The following is a 19907-nucleotide window of genomic DNA, read 5'->3' on the forward strand; positions in this document are numbered from 1 at the left end:
TGCAGAGTTAGGATGTATGTTTTTTACCCTGAGGGTGAGGGGAAAAATGGAGAGCTTGATAGGGACCTGTCCCAGCACCTTCTTTTTAGAACTGCCAGTGTTGAGCACCAGCAGGACCCAGCCCACATAAAGGCTTGTGTTTAGAGATGATCAGAAGGGGAAGTATGCTCAAGGCACCCACCTTCGTGATCTCCTAAAACATGAGACACATTCTGGTTTGAAAGGAAACCTGAACAGAAGGTTTCCGCTCTCAGTACATCAGAGCCTAGAAAGACGATTTAGCTTCCCATGAGTTGATAAAGCAGCAGATACTGTTGAAAGAGCGTAAGAATACATATACACTCCTATTTCTTGTTTTCTTAATAAGAAGCACCCTCTGGAGCGGTTTGAGACTGATTTTCCACAAACCCTTAGGGTGAATACAATTCTAGCCTCCATGGCATAAATTAACGTCTTCTCTAGCTGTAGGGGAGTCTACCTTACCGGACATTGTCGATAGGAAAGTAAAGGAAGCACTGAAAAGATCCTTTTCTTCCGTTAATTTCTCCATTAGAGCCAATACTTACGCTCATACTCCTCTCAGGTGCTCTTAAAAGACATTCAACAAATATCTGACTGTACACACTACAAGAAACTGCAGACCCGACTTCCATTTTATCCATGTTAGCAATCGGGTTTCTGCTTGGTTACAGTATGCACCTAAGCTAGGCAGAACGCACCACTCTAGTCAGGGCAAGAGAGCTACACACTGAAGATAACCCCTGCTCCTCCTCTTGGTAGCTTGGCAGAGCAGTCAGGCTTATCTCAGAGGCAATGTGTAAAGCGTTTGCGCAGCACACACACACAGCAGCAACACACTAGGCAGACCACAAAAGAAACTCCACACAAGGTTATCCCCTTCGGTGCTCATGACGGAGAGGTTCCATCATGAGCGCCGGTTGAGCTGTGCTAATGACGGAACCACTCCGTCATGGCCCCGCCCACTAAATAGAACGTTCAGCACAGCGCGAAAATTCGCGCTGCGCTGAAGAGGTTATATAAAAATAGCCTTTGTATTACTCATAAAAACACATTAGAACAAATTCACCTAAAGCACTGTGCCACTAGGCACTTGCTACGACTTTACAGGGGCTACAGAAATCACTGGGCCAATCGGGCCACTGTCATGATCACAAAAATCACTGTTCGCTTGGGAAACATATCATCCATAGTGCACCATAGTAACTCTTAGCAAGGTGCACACATTATAGTAAAATCACCTCTGGTAAAAGAACACTGCATATACATTTACATCAGGGCAACACAATCATGACACTGTACATGTGGTGCAAGAACCCTGGCAATGTATCACCATACACTTAAGAACGTCAGGGCATGAATGTGAGGCCATTAGCATGAGGCATATCCCTACGAATTACCAGCACCTCATGTTGCCTTCACAGCACCCACGCTGTGCCTAGATCTCACTGCTGAGTAGGCAGGTGCAGCTTCCAATAACACAGGGGAGGGGCTAGGCCACTACTTCGGGCCAACGGGACCAACCGTGCCCCGTCACCCCGTAAACCAGCAATCTTCAGGCTTCCCCCACCATGGTCTGGGTGGCAACGATAGGCCCAAGCGGGCTCACTACACTGGAGACATTCCCCGGTCTCACTGACCTGGCGGCCCCACCTTGCTTTCTAGTGACCGGCCACAAGTAGGCAGGATTCCCCCAATATGGAATGGGCACTCACTTGTACCCCGGTCAGGTCCCTTCGGGTGCGCCTCTGACCAGCTCCTTTGGTCACAGGCCACAAAGGTTTCTTTCTCCACTGACTAGGGCCTTCCCCCCTGGCTCCTGGAACCACGACTGCCCGCAACCATATGGTGCAGCCCCTCCAGCCTGCAGAATTGGAAGCTGACGGCAGAGCACGAAGCGGAATCTCCGTCAGCTCTGCAGTTGTTGGCCCTGCCCACAAACAGGCTTTACCACTCGGCTTGGTGCCTCCGTCTGAATTCCGGTGGTTGCGGCAACGAGCTGTGACTCCTTGGAATAGAGCGCGGGGTAGGTTCCCGCACCACCTTGGGATCGGCGGCGTCTGTCAGGCCCCCACACGCAGCACAGTCCTCACTCCTTGGACTCGGGCCACACTGGTTCCACAGTGCTTACCACGAGCTGTAGGAACATATCAGGCGCTTCTCACAAGCGGGTCAAAAGTTACAGGGTGGGAAGAGCAGCTCCCACCACGCGCTGTTTGAGCACTCATGCCCTCCCCAGGGGTAACACTTACACTATGTGTTGCGCGACAATCTGCCTGGTGCTGATCTCCCAACCCCTGCACATTTGATAGTGCGTGAAGACCCCCAAACCAGAAGCAGTGTCACCATAGTCATTCCCGGGGAACTCTGCTCTCAGAGCTGGCTCACTGGTTCTCCAACTAGGGCCTGCATCCCCTTCTCACCCCTCCATATGGACTTCTGGGCCCTCTACTCAGGAGTGGCATCGCCACACACCAGAACTTGTGGAACTATACTTACAGACACCCCCCAAGTTCTCCTGACACTAGGAGATCCCCCCCTCCAGTACAGCCTAGGCTCCCACCGGGTGTTCCCTTAGGGAACCCCCCAGGCCCTGCGACTGGACTTTGGGCACACTGGGACACATCCCATTCTCACTCCTTCTCTATGGAGACAGGACATGAGTACCTACACCCCTCCCACTACACTGTGAACTTTCTGGGCTACCACAAACCTTGCCCACCACCCTCGGTTGGGAAATACCTGAGCCAGTCCCTTTAGGGTCACTCCCAAATGCTGTTTCAGACCATCTGGCACTCACCCAAAGGTCTGCCTCTAGTGCAAGTTACCTGGGATCAGAGAACTCACAATCCAACAGGTGTTGGCATAGCCCTGGAAAACAACAACGGAACATGTGTTCTGTGGCAATCAGATTGAACATCCCTTCAAAATTGTTTGCTGTGCTACCAGTCTCCCAACCTTCTAGTGCATCACAACATTCATCCACAAACTCCCCCAACACTGGTGAGACAGTTTCCTACTGCCCCTGAACCTCAACCTATACCCTTTATGTGTGACACCATCTTCCTCTGAACTAGGTACCATGCTCTGGGGTCTGGGAGTGTATACTTTTACAATGGACACTACATTGCTGCCACTGCTTGGATCACCACCACTGGACTCCACCCTTATTGGTGAATATAGAACACCCAAACTACGATCAGGGGACAACCTATCCTCAAGGGCTAGTTTCTCTCTGGTGAAGGCCATCTATACCTCCACCATCTTCTCCTGCGCCAGGACCCTTTCAGTCTCTAGCTTTTTCTCCTCTATCGCAAGCTGCATTAGCTCTGCATCCAGCTAGGCATGCTCCAATTTGAGCTTCTATAAGTCCAGCTGGTGCTCCCTTTCCTTCTGCCTGTCCACCAACTCTGCTGGGGAACTACAAAAGGGATGGGGCACTACCCCTGGCACTAGACCTAGCTTTGGTCTCCCTCTCTTACCGGTCCTCACTATCTACTGGCATCCCTGTCCTGTCACTACCAGGACATGCCACACAGTTAAGGCCAATGTCCTACCTTTTACCTACACCACACTCTGCCCGCTGGGCTAGTTAGGGCCTACCTTGGAGGTGACTAACATGTAGTGAAAGGGGAGTTACAGATGTGGCAGCCACTTTATGTGCCACGTCACAGCGGCAGTAAACTGCCTGCACAGGCCTGCAGTGGAAGAGGCCTGAGACAGGTTTGAAAGGCTACTGCAAACAGCACTGAAAGCCCACCAGTAGCATTTAATTTACTGGCCCTGGGTATATGGGATACCACTGTACAAGGGACTGATTGGTAAATTAAATATTCCAAACAGGTGCAGACCAATCTTACCATGTTTACCATCGAGAGAACATGCACTTTAGCACTGATCAGCAGTGATAAAGTGCCCAGAGTCCTAAAACCACCACCAACAGGTAAAAAAAAATAAAGAGAAAGACAACATTTCATGGGATGAGCCTGCAAAAAGGGCCAAGTCCAACAATCCAACATGGAGCTTCTGGCAACATTCTTAACAGGTGTATCTTTTGATAGCCTGTGGATAGCTTCATTCTCACAGGAGAGGCTGTTGCCGACGATGCCTCCTCTAGATGAAATATTGGCAGTTAAACATACCAAAAAGATCTCTGAATCAGAATCCGCCATTTAACAGTGGGAAGCTTTTCAGGGTGGAATTAGAGGACATGGTCCACAAGGCAGCTGAAGAAAAAAAAGATTCTAAAGCCCTTTAAGCTCTCTTCTGGAAATAAGTTTTTATATCAAAGTAACCCCTGAACAACAGGACAAGAGCCTTTTTCATGGCCGGGCCTGAGGCCTGGGTGCTGTGTTAGTCAACAAGACCCAACCAGCCAATCCACAAAATCAAGGACAATATCAGAAAATACTATGCTGGAGTGGGGCAAAGATGAGGGTGTTTTACCATCAGTAGAAATCATTTATTTCAGTTTCCTGAGTCTTCAAAATCATAAAGAAAGGATATTCCATTCCGTTCTCCAAAGGCCCCATATACACAATTTCCTCGGTACTAGACTACCAAAACACGCTTTAAAAAAACCTATGCTCCAAGGGATCCAATCACTTCTGGAAAAGAAGGCTGAAGTTTCAGCCCATCAAAATGAAGCAGATATTATTCTACTCTGTGTGTAATGCCAAAAATAGATGGCAGCTTTCATCCGGTGCTTAAGTTCCCAGGATTACGAACACCTGATTTCAGTTATCCCTCAAATTCATCAACATTTGCAGTAATGGTTAAGGGAGGACAGCCTCTCAAAGGGAGTTTCTGTCAGCCTTCTGCCAACACTACAATCGACCACCGATACAAATCTGCAGGGTTTGAGGGTCTGAGGGAATGGGGTGTATTATATGGTGTGGTTTTGTGACCTCACATTGTAATACACGTACCAACCCTTTTAAGACCAGTAGGTTTCGTCTGTTAAACCCGTAGCTCAACCCAGGGTAGCTGTGGCTCTGAGCTGTTAGGCTTACACAAAGAAACCAGTGTAAAGCATTTAAGCAGCACCAAAAAACACTGCAGAAGAAATACCTGACACACTCAAGAAATCTGACACCAATTTATAAAAATAGTTTGTATTTTTAGTTAATTTTAGAGACCAAAATGAAAAAGTTCTAGCAGAGGGTTCTCTAGATACAGCATTTACAAGGTATCGTAAATATGCACTTTTTACTTGACTGCGAACAAGATTCGTCAAATTCAATGAATTTGACAAAAACATTTTCAAGACAACTTGGGCAAGTATTAATGCAGTTACTTTGAGTTACTTTAGGTGACTAACTTTGGCAGGGATTGTGTATATTTATCAAGGACCCCCTGAAAGTGTGAATCATATGATTCCTAGGTCAGGGAAAACAATATATATGTGAAGTAACAACCTAGGCAATCAACAATTTTAAATATCTACTTGGTAAAGGATAATAAACAGATAACTACAGCTGGCTAAAAGACATCATATTTTATTCATTAATTAAAACAGAAAAACATTTCATTCAATGTGACACAAAGTTAAAAATCATGCAGTATTGTATTGCAGGTGAAAACACTTTTTAAAAAAATACAATGAACAATAAATTCATGAACTAAGTAAGATGAGTGGCAAAATTATTTGACTCTACGCGCGTTTCGGCGGCCAGCGCCTTCTTCCTGGAGTAGCCACGTGATATTCCTAAATACAATTCCCCTTTCAAGAAACGATCAAATGCAGTTTAGTTGTCTGCTTCTTTTTGATAATTCTTAGCTGTCAGGAGTCACCTAGATAGGGTTGACAAAGGATATTAAGCATCCGCCACCGGAGCCCTTAGTATGATTTTGTGGTCTGTGGAGTTTCCAACTTGGCCTTTCACACAGTGTCCTGGGACGCTAGTTTTCCTAGGATATGTCTATTCGTTATAGTACTGTTCTTAAAAACCCGAATTAATCTTCATTGTTTAACGCGGTGATCAATCAGCAGGATTTTATATTTTTGGTAATTTCTTCCTTGCCTATAACGATGGATTCTTTTGTTTCTGAGGCTTCAATGAGTTAATTTTGAGGTGCTGGATAAGGTGATGAAAATTAAAAGATCTCCCTGTCTGAGGATAGTCAGCAGGGCTCGATACGTCCGGTGGCGGGATGGTTCGAAACGGCAGCTGCAATACAATACTGCATGATTTTTAACTTTGTGTCACATTGAATGAAATGTTTTTCTGTTTTAATTAATGAATAAAATATGATGTCTTTTAGCCAGCTGTAGTTATCTGTTTATTATCCTTTACCAAGTAGATATTTAAAATTGTTGATTGCCTAGGTTGTTACTTCACATATAACTTTGGCAGGGAGCCAGTCAGGGGGACCAGCAAGGCCCTCAGAAACAGTTACCTCCAGAAAAGAAGCAGTCTTCAGTCAGTTCCAGGCATTGTATCCCCTTGCCATACACTCCTATGGAAGTGGTCCTAATGCAAGGGATATAGGATGCTGAGAAATGCTCAAGGATGCTGTGGGTGCAATGTGGTCGATGGGGGTCTTCCTGCGGCTACTCCTCAGTCCATGGGCTTGGTGAGGAGGTCCTGGCCACTTGGATCGACATTCCTCAAAGTCCTCCTGAGCCTGGCCGAAGTCCAGTCACCACTGGGCTACCAGTTGCCCAGAATCACTGTTGTGTGCAATGCCTTCCTTAAATGGATATCGTCTTCTGGGTGACCAAGCTGCACTCTGACAACTCTCTGGATCCAATAGACTGGGGTGCAACTTTGAGTTTCAGTTCCTGGTCCTTGGTGCTGCATGGTGACAAGGGGCAGTGATGTGAAGATCTGGGCTACCAACTCCAGCAAGCTTCTTAAGCTGTTGTGGCCATGTGCTCTGAACAGTAGATCAGCCTACTGACCATTACAGTCTCTTGCTTTGGCATGGCTTGGAGACAACTTCTCCAGGAGTAGGACATAGCAGGCACAGTCTCTTCTCCTTTGCTAGCCACCAGCTTCAGCTGGTGCAGTCCACACCAGCCCATTATGATCTGATATCTGGATGTCAGGGATGCCCTGTTTTTGCTCAGAAAATGAAATGCTGTCAGGGTAGATTGTGGTCACTAGCCAATGGGCTACTAGATTCCCTCCCTCCTGATGACCTCTCCATGCAAAGCGTGGTGTCTGGCTATCCCAGAATTCTCCATTTTGCCCACTTCCAATATGATAGAACCCTTCTCCTGGCTTGTATAGCTCCATAACCCAACCCAGAGATGTGATTATTAATGGGGCTACACAGCCTTGTAAAAACGGTTTGGCAACTGGTTCCTCCTCTCCTTTCCAAGTGCCAGCCTGTCTACCTAAACAATAAAGCAGCCCCTTTCCCAATTGTTCACCATTTGCTGCCAAAGGAGGTTTCTGCTTTAAAGCTCGCCTTTTGAGCTAATGCCTGTGCTGCTTCCTGTCAGAGATAGGTAAAACCTCTCTCCTGCACAGTCTTCTATTGTCTCCTTCCTGGGAGTCATTTGTACATCTCCCCAGGAGGGCAGAAAGCTGTCTCAGGGACAGACCCCATGTGCAACCACATGGACAGGCACAGGGGATTTCGGGCAACAAATGTGGAAACTTTGTAAAAGGTGTATACTGCAACAAGGTTTTTTAATTTCGACTTGGGCATTAAGTGGTAAACAAAAGAGCAGCCACTCTCCCAAATATTCACAATTTGCCATTCAACAGTAACTTCTCCTTTGAAGCTCACCTTTTGGGCTAGCACCCAAAGTGTGGCTCAGGGGTTCGAGGCGGCAGACCCGGAAGCTGAGATCGGCCCTGGACCAGGGTTCAATTCCCCGCCTCGGCGGGTCTTGGGCTCAAAAATTCCACGGACTCGATAATTCTCGCTCCGGTGCCTTCTCGACTCTCGGGTTCACACTCTGCGACTCTGGGCAATAGCTTGCTTAATCTCCACAACGGCCCCTCGCGGCGGGATGCCTGGCTTTCACCTTGTGGATACCCTGCCGGGGTTATCTCACAGGGGAATACCAGGACGAGTTCCCTAAGCAAGCGCCGGGAAACCCTTTGTGGGTAGCTGTGCGCTATATAAGCTCAAATACATTTACATTTACATTCACCTGTGTGGCTTACTGCCAGGGAGGGAGAGGTAACTCCTCTCTCCCGCATAGGCTTCTGTTGTCTCATTTCAGTGGGGTCATTTGCATGTCTCTCCAAGGAGCCAGAAAGTTGTCTCAGAGACAGACCCTGTGTGCAATGGTGGACGGGCACAGGAGATCTAGGGCAACAAAAGTGGCAACTTTGTAAAAGTTGCACATTACGACAAGTTATCTTAATTTTGACTTGAACATCAAGTCAGGCTTAATGTAACAAGTTGTTTGATATCTTTAAGTATCAACTTTAGTAGCCCAAGTCAGACGTTAGCAGGACTGCTGTGGCAGCCTGCAACTCTGCACTCACCAATGTGGCTACCAGCCTTTTCCACAGTAAAAATGACATCTGTTGGAACATGTTAAAATACACGTACCACTTCTTAATACATAGCACACTGCCTTAGGGCTTGCAAGGCCTTCTTTAGGCGTGGCTTACATATATTAAAAAGGGAAGACTTGTATTTGCCATTACTTTAAATGGCAAAGTCAAGGTAGCAGTTTTAAAACTGCCCTTCCAGTTTGCAATGGTAGACTAAGAACCATGATAAACCGTTGCCACATCCAGGGTGGCACACCGAGTGCTGCAGTCCCTGGGGTGACCCTCTAACTTACAGGCCCTAGGTACCATATACTAGGGACTTAGAGATACGTTAGCATATGCCCATTGGGTATAAGCCATTTGTACATGCAAACTTTACATCAGGGCACTGGCACCGAGGTCTGGTCAGCTGGCCCCTGTGCACTTTCAGAGTCAGAAAACCAGCAGCATCAGTCCAAAACTTTCCTTCCTCCCTGCCTAGGTTCCAAAGGGACTGGGGTCACAAAAAGCTGGTATAAAGCTCTTTGTCAGTGTGCTAAAGCAGCTCCTTTGAAATGTAAGAGAGGCTGTGCACAGTTCCACCCTCCCATCCCAGCAGAATGGCCCATCTTGCCAAAACCCACTCCTCTTTTGTGTCACTGTCTGGGATGAATACACAGAAGCCAACTGCCAGACACACCTTATCATGTGACCCACGACACAGGCTGCATGCACCAACTTGTTAGGACAAGAAAATGCAAACTTTCTAAAATTAAAAAGAACAAATGATGGATGGAATGCTGAACAATGTCAAACACTCACCTCTGATTTTATAGATCTGGGCTCAAATCCATTGTTTATTTTGCACACCATGCCATTCCTATTTAGACGCAGCCATATGCAAATCAGTCTTGACCTGGGTCCCCATGGAAACAGTGCAGCCCGAACTGCCAGGTTAAGTCCTCCCCAGACCGAAACAAGCACCCTAGGACCAGTTTCGGGGTAGGCCCTCCTCAGCCAGGATAGCTTGACTCTGGTGGCATGGTAAGCATGGGACCTACTTCTGGGCATACCTGTCCCATTTAGTGTGACAAATCCAAAAATAACAAAGGATGGATATAAAGCTGAAATGCCAAACACTCACCCCCAGTTCAGAGATCCGGGCCTAAATCTATCGTTTTCTTTTCTCAGCACGCCATTCCAGTTGGGACCTAGCCATACGCAAATCAGTTATGACCCTGCTCCCCATGGGGAAAGTCCAGCATGGACTAACAGGCTAGGTCCTCCCCGGACTGGAAACAAGAATCCTAGGACCGGTTTCGGGGTAGCACGCCTTATCAGCCTAGATAGCTTGACTCCAGTGGTATGGTGAGCACGGGACCCATGTCTGAACATACCCATCCCACTCCGGGCAACAAATGCAAAAAGATCAATTGCTGGACGGAATGTTGAACAATATCAACGGGAATGCCTTCAGATGCATCCACTACTTCCGCAGGTGCCGAAGTCCTTCCTTTCTACCTCATCAGCCCCCATCTTGTGCACTATCACATCATTTTCTAAGCCCCATGGAGGCAACAAGAGAAAGGATACCCAGTGCAGTAATTGTGGAAATGCATAAAGCCAGTGGCGACAGACCATCTCTCTGCCAAGGGTTCCTTAAGAAAGATGTGATAATGCACAAGAGAGATATAGAGGAGGCAGAATCCATGGCTACTTGGCTCAGTTACCTTTTGGCTTGTGGGGACTTGGATCAAGAGGGCCTCAGGCTGAGCCAGAACCAGCCAAAATGTGTTTTGGAAAGCTTATTTATTTCAGGAAGCCATTTAGTTACCTTTTCGACTTCTCCATATTGCCTTTTCTCCCAAGAAGAGGCGGAGCACGACTATAACATAATTCCTAATCCAAGATCACGGATGCAGTGGAATCCTGTGGTTGTTTCCCAATCCAACATGGCTCCTGCACTTCCTGCTCCAGAAAGAAATGGAGGTGGGCTACAGAAATATTCTCAACCTAAGATGGTGGGCACATTAGTATGACTTCTTACCCTTTCAAGATGACTCCTGCACTTCCTGTGATGTCACTTCCTTTCTATTTAGTTTAAAAGTCTGCTAATGTCAAGAGAAGATGCACCACAGCTGATAGTATTTTTTGTTGTCCCTTTAGATTTTTGTTCTATTGTTTATCCTCAGTATTTTAAATTGATTTAGGAATCTTCTGGAAGCCTTTCATGCAAGTCTCCTGATTCCTGATCCTTCAACTAAGCCTTTGAGTAGTTGTATCCTGATACTCGTCTTCTAACTTCTTCATCTGCCTCTGGAGATATATCCCCTTTGGCGTTTTTCATCCCTTGCAACATTTCCTGAGGGCTCCTGTTTATGCATTGTTTGTTTGCTCTGCGCAGGTGATACTTTGGCAACACAGGTCATGCTAATGTCAGCCAGTACAGAAATAAAGACAGAACCCTCAGTCAAGTCCATATCCTCACACAACATTGAATGCGGGTATTTGTGTTGTTTTAGTTGTTAAATGTTCTTTTCTCTTTGCCCAGATTCAGCCTTTATCCCTTTCTGTTTCTATATTGGTCCCATATTTTACTGCTGGATTCTCTATCAGAATTAGATAAGTGATACTGTAACCACGTTGCCTGTATGCCATGTATGTATTGCTTGCTGATAATGAAGACTAAGGTCTACACTAAAACCCATTTATGGAAAACTTATTTTTTTTATTTCAATTAGTTTCTTCTCAAAGATATTATTTTCAGATTGTCTTTAGTAATAAAAGAGAGTTTTTATATCCTGTAAAATGTATCCTTCCAAGACATTAAGCATAACAATCAATCTGGGGATACATTTTACTCTTTGGGTTAAATTCCGTATATTCTGGTAATTGGGCATAAATTATTCATTTTGGGCTAGAAATACTTTTTGTCAACATTTTCTCTAAAACGTGAAAACTTCAGTGTTCGAATGAAAGTATGTAGTATTAGTGGTCGGTACAAATTTACCTACTCTCTGTGGAATACTCTGTTCCATTTTAGTTACTTTTATTCCGAGTTATTGATTTTTAAACATTCCCTCTTCTGGACCGTATACTTGGTTTGCCTCTATGCTCATCAGGCGTTTCCTTTATCTTTGGATCGATTTCCAAAACAAAAAGAGTTTTCTTAGATGTTGGTTTTTCTACGATACATTTCCACGGGATGAACCTCTCAGTCATATTCTCAACAGTTCACCCGTGTGCTTGAAATACCAGTTAAGAGATCAGCAGTGCAGCAAGAATATCTGGATTAATTGTAAGATACAATCAAGAGTGAATACACTGAGTAATGGCCCTGTGCACTGACCCACTAGCGTCAGTTTATCCTACTGACAAAAACTTAAATGAATACACTTTGGGTCCTGGGGAGTTCAACTAGTAATACAAAGAAAATAATCAATTGAATTACATTGTGTTAAACATCGATTTACTTGCACAAATTAATAAACAGAGGCACTAAATTGGCCTACAAGTTGTCACAATTAAAGGCTCAAAAGAGCCTAGACAATTTTGATGCACTGAAGTAACCAGTAGACATTAAAACTCTGAAGTAGCCAACATGTGTTTTGCGGAATCTTGTCTCTTCTTCTTCAGGGCTAAAGAAAAGACGTAAAAGGAAAAATAACGCAAAGCACAAAAGTCAAAATCAGAAAGGTAGAGTAGCAGCAAAGAACTTAGGGCCCGATGTAGGTAAACGCGATTTTCCGAATTCAAAATACCGAGGCGGGCCGAATCGGTATTCTGAAATCGGAAAACGAGATGTAGGGAAAAAATAGCGAATGAATACCGAATCGGTAGTCATCGGTAATGAGAATCGGTACGTTCCGAATCGGCAAGGACCGAATCGGGAAGTACCGAATCGGCTAACAACGAATCGGAAATTACCGAATCGGCCAACTCCGAATCGGTAAAAGCCGATTCTGTAAAATCCGATTCGGCAATCATAGATTCGTAGCCATGAAAACACACCCATGGCGAAAAAGCCCATAGGAATGCATTGAAGAAACCGAATCGGCTTTTACCGATTCGGATAATACCGAATCGGATAATACCGATTCGGATTTTACAGAATCGGTAATATCCGAATCGGTAAATGCCGATTCAGCCAATGAGGTGGCTCCCCCTCCCCCACCCAAACAGGGAGTGGCAACCCTGGCAGGTGCAGCTAATTAAGAAGGTTCTGGAGAGCCAGCCTGAGCTCAACACTCACAGTTTGCAGCAGTTGGAGTAGGAGGTTGTCAACAGAACTGTAGAACATGGCAGAGCAGTGCGAAAGCCAGAAGTCCTCACAGAAGAGGAAGCCGAAGTTCACCACCACCGAGCTTCAGGTGCTGGTCGAGGAGGTGGTGAGGGTGCACCGCCAGCTGTTCGGAAAGCTGTCCCTCAATGTGCCAGACAGCACCAAGAGGAGGATCTGGCCCGAGATCGCCCAAAAGGTGAATGCTGCGGGTGTCACCCCCAGGTCCGTAGAAGAACTAAAAAAAAGATTCTACGACATCCGCAGCCCTACTAAAAAGAAGATGGCTGAGATACAGAGGCAGGCTGGACTCACTGGAGGAGGCAGGAACCCGGCGCCACCCCTCACCGAGCTGGAGGAACTGGTCTCCAGCACCATTGAGAGGGAGAGTGTCAGTGGAATCGGGACCCTGGACAGCTCTGCGAGAGCTACAGCTACAGGTAAGAAGCATGCGCATCATGACACACCCCACCAGACACCTCCCCATTAGACACAATGCATAGGCAAACCCCAGCACAGTACTGTCACCAACATACAAGAGACAAGCATCATGGTACATGTAGTCAGCAGTAGTTAGCTAAACATGGCAGTGCAGAATCACAAGACAGGAAACAGTGTGACACAGTGTAAGGAGATGCAAGGACATGTGGAATGCTGAAATTGTACTGACTGTAATACATCGGCACTCAGTTTACAAATGCTTCTTTGTACCTAGGGGCCCCATCAGGCGGAACAACATTGACATCAGAGGGAGCAGCACCGTCTGACACTGCAGTCGCAGGGCCGAGCACCAGCCAGGCTGCCCAGGAGGAGGAGGAGGATGACGGAAACACCCTAGGGCTAGGTATGGAGGGAGACCTGGTCATAGACTTCGATGCACTGAACTCCCCACAAATGGCCAGCACACCCCCCTTGCAGTTCTCCCCAGAGAACTCCCCTACAAGGGACACCATTCCGCCTACACCAGCTCCTGCCACAACCATGGCCTTGCCACCTGTACTACCTGTCCTGGGAGCAGCGGCTCAGGGACCGGCCAGCACCACACCCCCACCAGTGGCACCCCAGCCCACTCAGCAGGCCGGAAGCAGCAGTGCCCGGCGCCGTACCATCACCACCACTGCTGCACCAGCACGGGAGGGCAGTGTATTCCTGGGCCTCGAGGGACAGATGGTGAAGATTCAGAGGCAACAGGCTAGATCCACGATGGCCTGCCAACGCCAGCTCCTGCAGCACAACCTGCAGATGGGAGAGTTGGTCAAGGGATTCCAGGCCTTCGTGGAATCGAACAAGGAGGTGGCAGCAGGGTTAGGCAGGCTGACCACTGCCATTACCCAATCATCTAGCAGACAGGAGGAGCATGAGCTGGTGCGCAGGCGGGATGCCCGGGTGCTGAACCGCGCCATGGGCCGCCTTGCTGCGGCGACGGCACAACTGTGCCATCGCAGCGCGAACCAGGAATCTAGCCTGAGCCAGCATACGGCTGAGCTCACAAGGGGGATGGCCCGGATCACCACTGCTATGGAGGCCATGATTATTTCAAACACCGCCTCCAATCCTGCCCTGGACCTGGGTGATGCTGGGGACAGCAGCAGCCGCAGCAGCCCGGCCAGCGCTGCTTCTGAACCACGTAGGAGCACCAGGCGCTCCGCTGATGCTGCTGGGCATTCAGAGGGGGCTGAGGGACACCCCAGTGGGTCTGGCAAGCGGGCAAAGAAGTAGCCTTACAAGGGCGGGTGAGGCAACCTGAACCTGGAACTTTATTTTATTTCCTATTCACCATTTTTTGTTGCACATCAGTGCTGTAACTGTGTTGCAACAGTATTAAAATTTGTCTTTTACAAACAACATTTTGCTGTCTTTGCATCTGTCCTCACTCAGAAATAGTTCTCAGTAATCTCCTCACGTCTGTATCTGCCATCACTTGGCGTACACACCCCAGCTGGCTGTGTCAGTGGCACAGCTTCGTCGTCGTCATGGTCCTCGTAGTCAGACAACTCCACCTCAGTGCCCTTCTTCACCGCAAGGTTGTGTAACATTGCACATACACCTATGATCTTGCAGCAGGTGATGGGGGTATACTGCCTTGCACCTCCACTCTTGTGCAGGCATCTGAATCTACTTTTCCAGATGCCAAAGGTCCGTTCGACAACATTCCTTGTGCGTATGTGGGCCCGGTTATACCTCCTTTGGCTGGGTGTGGAGGGGTTGAGGTAGGGGGTGAGTATGAATGAGCGGAGGGCATATGCACTGTCGCCTGGAAGAGAAAGGGGTCACATTAGACACATGCATACATGTATTCCACCTAGCTACTATGTGTTATGGGGGTCTGATGATGTGTCTCACCTAGGAGGTATCCTTCTCCAAATTCGCCAGCCATCAGCCGTGCATATATGCCGCTCTGTTGGAAAATATAGGAGTCATGGGTACTCCCTGGAAATTTTGCTACCAGGTCTGTGATGGTGCACTTTGCATTGCAGATCACCTGCACGTTGATGGTGTGTGTAGACTTGCGATTGCGGTATATGTATTCGGTGTCCGCTGGTGGGCAAATCGGAATGTGCGTGCCATCTATGCAACCGATGATTTGGGGAAATTGTGCCATCTGGTAGAAGTCCGCTTTGGTTTGTAGCAGTTCTGCGTGGGTTGCAGGGAAAGAGATGTATTGGTCCATCCTGTGTATCATGGCGTCAAGGAATGTGTGGAAGAACCTTGACAGGCTGCTCTGGCTCACCCCTCCTGCTGCTGCTACACCACTTTGATAGCTGCCAGACGCTAGCAGGTGTAGGCTGCATAGCACCTGGATGTGCGCAGGGATGGCGTGTGCCCTTGGGGTGTGGTGGTCCAAGAATGGCTTGAGATCCCTGATGAGCTCAAGTATGGTGTCAGAGTCCAGCCTGTATCTCTGTAGGATCTCTGCCTCTGTGAGCATGAACAGGGTTATCCTCTGTCTGTAGACCTGTTCATTTCTTAGCCATTCCCTCTGTCCTTCCTGCTGTAGCCGTAGCCGCCTCGCAATGACATAGAAAGCTGCCATCCTGCAAGTTGCAATGCATTTTGGGCCTGTTTATATGGGTTGGAGTTGGTTACCACCTGATTGCAATCCATGGTAAATACCGGGTGAAATCTACCGATTTTGAGCCGATTTCGGTGTTTCTGTGCCTCCCTACATCTCCCCAACTGTCGGAATCGGGGAATTTCCCGATCGGCGATTCATACGAATCGGCATGTTTTCCGATTCGGCTCATGTCCGAATCGGTCTTTCTACCGATTCGGTACATGGACCGAATCGGTGATTTTCCGATTCGGTGTCACTAACGAATCGGTACGTGGACCGAATCGGTGATTTTCCGATTCGGTGTCACTAACGAATCGGTACATGGACCGAATCGGTGATTTTCCGATTCGGTGTCACTAACGAATCGGTCTTTGCATCCGAATCGGTGTTTTTCCGATTCGTTACATATCCGATTTTCGGTATGTACGTATCGGATTCTTTCCCATTCGGTACTCATTCCGATTCGATTTTCACTCCGATTCTTTATGTTTTTTGTTCCCTACATCTCGATGGCTGTTTACCGATCGGTAAGGGCCAAAAATCGGTATTTTCGGCCGTTACCGATCGGTAACGCCCTACCTACATCGGGCCCAAAGTTACTGTATAGTCTCTCAGGTACCCTGCAATCTATAAAATGGAAAATCAAAAATCAGCGTGTAAAGAAGCCTATTAACCACCATTCTGTGTTACAATTGAAACAAGTGGGCATACATGCTGCTGCAACTGGCAAAATAAAATAAATGTGTGCTAACACATGATTAAAGGATCCAATACATCGTGAACAAATCCCAACAGTGAAAATTCCCTTAAGAGATGACATATAAGGCAAGAGAGAAAAGATAATAGGTTCAAACTTACCAAAGTCCACAGTAGAGATTAAATAGAGCAAAATATACACGCTCCCAAATCAATAAGATCCTGTACAAAAATGGCATTCAAAATGTCATGTGAGAATCCAAACATAAGAGCATAATAGCCAATTACCACATGGAAATTGTCTTTACATTGGTGCCAAATCAGTCCTGGAAAAATAAAAGATATTGTCAAAGACGCAAAGAGTAGTCAATGATAATCAGAACTTTTCTCCTATTTCACATAATTTTTTAGGTCTCGGCTAAACGCGCGGAAGCGCGTCTCGCCGAGAATTATTGTTAGCGAGTGTGCTTCCCAGGAGACAGTCCCGGCCGCGCGCATCGCCTTGGAGCTGATTTGAAACTGGAACGCGCGCTGTGGCCAGGCGCTGTCTCCTGGGAAGCTCAAGCACCACACACGCATGTGCATACACACACACAAGCGCCCATGCACGCACGCACATACATACATACAGAGACACCCCCCCTGACACATACACACACACGCGCACACACACACACAAGTGCACCGAGGCCCCTCTCCCTCCCCCGCCGTCACCGTCGCACACATACATACACACACGAGCATACACGCACACACACACACACACAAGTGCACCAAGCCCCCCCAGCCTTTTGGAACTTACCTGGCCAATGTCGGGGACTCTGCTCTCAGCACGCGGCGCCCAACCTCCTGCTGGCGCGGCCCCGGGGCTCCACACCGCTCACAGGAGCCCCGGGCGTGAGACGCATTTGACTCCGCCTGCCTCCTCTTCCGGTCTGGATGTGGCCCCGCCCCCGTCACAGGCGACCGTGCCTGACTTCCGGGGCGGCCGCGGCGGGATTCCGGGGGCATTTAGGATGCTCCTCAGCATGTACATAACCAAATCACGCACACTGAAACAGCATATGGAACACACAAATTACTGATGATTCAGCTAAGAAAAAACCCCACAAAATTCAAACTCTGGTATGTGTGCTGATTCAGGGTATTGTTGCAATTCATTAGCCCATTAAAAATATTTTTCAACAAAGACTTAGAAACGATTTAAACAAGTTCCGTAAGGTTTAATCAGTTGCAGGAAGGTATTTGCAACTTGTGAATGAGCAGTGTAATATTTGGGAAAATGAAACAACAAGGCAAAGGTCATAACACCCTCAGATAGTTGATTCTTTCTCATGTACAGCAGTGTGGAAGTGACTGCGACAGAACCTAACTACACTTCATCACCTGTAAGTCATTATATAAGATCCATTTCAGAGCAGGTGCTAGAAGATTGGTTTCAAACATTATTAAAACTAATGCTCTTCAAATAAACCGCACAATTAAATTGCGATGTTCAGGGTGGTTATAGTCCGCTAGATTGGACACAGTTCTGAGCTACATAAAATGTTATACAATGGAACTCACGGAGAGCGACAGGTGTTTCCTCAATCTTAGAGAAAGGAAGAGAAACATACTCAGGAAGAGGCACAGGATGAAACATCAGCCAGCTCAAACATGGGGAAAAATCATCAGAACACAAGGGCCAGCCCAGAGCCGCATGACAAGTATTACACACACCTAATGCTTTACACATCTTTAGAGAGGGCACTGCTGATATGTTAAAAGTCTGCAAATTTATAGCAGCATGAATCATACTTAGTAATAACCATAAAATATGGCGGAGGGCGCGATACTAAAGAATCATTGTGAAGTGAGTGCAGAGTAGTAATGCAGAGTAGTAGTGCAGAGTAGTAATGCAGAGTAGTAGTGCAGAGTAGTGAGTGCAGAGTAGTGAGTGCAGAGTAGTGAGTGCAGAGTAGTGAGTGCAGAGTAATGAGTAGTGAGTGCTGAGTGCAGAGTAGTGAGTGCAGAGTAGTGAGTGCAGAGTACTGAGTGCAGAGTGCAGACTAGTGAGTGCAGACTAGTGAGTGCAGAGTACTGAGTGCAGAGTACTGAGTGCAGAGTGCAGAGTAGTGAGTGCTGAGTGCAGAGTAGTGAGTACTGAGTGCTGAGTGCAGAGTACTGAGTGCAGAGTACTGAGTGCAGAGTGCAGAGTAGTGAGTGCAGAGTAGTGAGTGCAGAGTAGTGAGTGCAGAGTAGTGAGTGCATAGTGAGTGCAGAGTAGTGATGCAGAGTAGTGAGTAGTGAGTGCAGAGTAGGAGTGCAGAGTAGTGAGTGGTGAGTGCAGAGTAGTGAGTGCAGAGTAGTGAGTAGTGAGTGCAGAGTAGTGAGTGGTGAGTGCAGAGTAGTGAGTGGTGAGTGCAGAGTAGTGAGTGGTGAGTGCAGAGTAGTGAGTGGTGAGTGCAGAGTAGTGAGTGGTGAGTGCAGAGTAGTGAATGCGGAGCAGTGAGTGCAGAGTAGTGAGTGCCTAGTAGTGAGTGCAGAATAGTGAGTGCAGAGTAGTGAGTGCAGAGTAGTGAGTGCAGAGTAGTGAGTAGTGAGTGCAGAGTAGTGAGTGCAGAGTAGTGAGTGCAGAGTAGTAATGCAGAGTAGTGAGTAGTGAGTGCAGAGTGCTGAGTGCTGAGTGCTGAGTGCAGAGTGCTGAGTGCAGAGTGCTGAGTGCAGAGTAGTGAGTCCAGAGTAGTGAGTAGTGAGTGCAGAGTAGTGAGTGCAGAGTAGTGAGTGCCGAGTAGTGAGTGCAGAGTAGTGAGTGCAGAGTAGTGAGTGTAGAGTAGTGAGTGCAGAGTAGTAATGCAGAGTAGTGAGTAGTGAGTGCAGAGTAGGACTGCAGAGTAGTGAGTGCTGAGTAGTGAGTGGCGAGTGCCCAGTAGTGAGTGCAGAGTAGTGAGTGCAGAGTAGTGAGTGCAGAGTGCTGAGTGCAGAGTGCTGAGTGCAGAGTGCTGAGTGCAGAGTAGTGAGTGCAGAGTAGTGAGTGCAGAGTAGTGAGTGCAGAGTGCAGAGTAGTGAGTGCTGAGTGCAGAGTAGTGAGTACTGAGTGCTGAGTGCAGAGTACTGAGTGCAGAGTACTGAGTGCAGAGTGCAGAGTAGTGAGTGCAGAGTAGTGAGTGCAGAGTAGTGAGTGCAGAGTAGTGAGTGCATAGTGAGTGCAGAGTAGTGATGCAGAGTAGTGAGTAGTGAGTGCAGAGTAGGAGTGCAGAGTAGTGAGTGCAGAGTAGTGAGTAGTGAGTGCAGAGTAGTGAGTGGTGAGTGCAGAGTAGTGAGTGGTGAGTGCAGAGTAGTGAGTGGTGAGTGCAGAGTAGTGAGTGGTGAGTGCAGAGTAGTGAGTGGTGAGTGCAGAGTAGTGAATGCGGAGCAGTGAGTGCAGAGTAGTGAGTGC

This window comes from Lissotriton vulgaris, chromosome 6 (assembly GCF_964263255.1).
Source record: "Lissotriton vulgaris chromosome 6, aLisVul1.2, whole genome shotgun sequence".
In the NCBI taxonomy this organism is placed as follows: Eukaryota; Metazoa; Chordata; class Amphibia; order Caudata; family Salamandridae; genus Lissotriton; species Lissotriton vulgaris.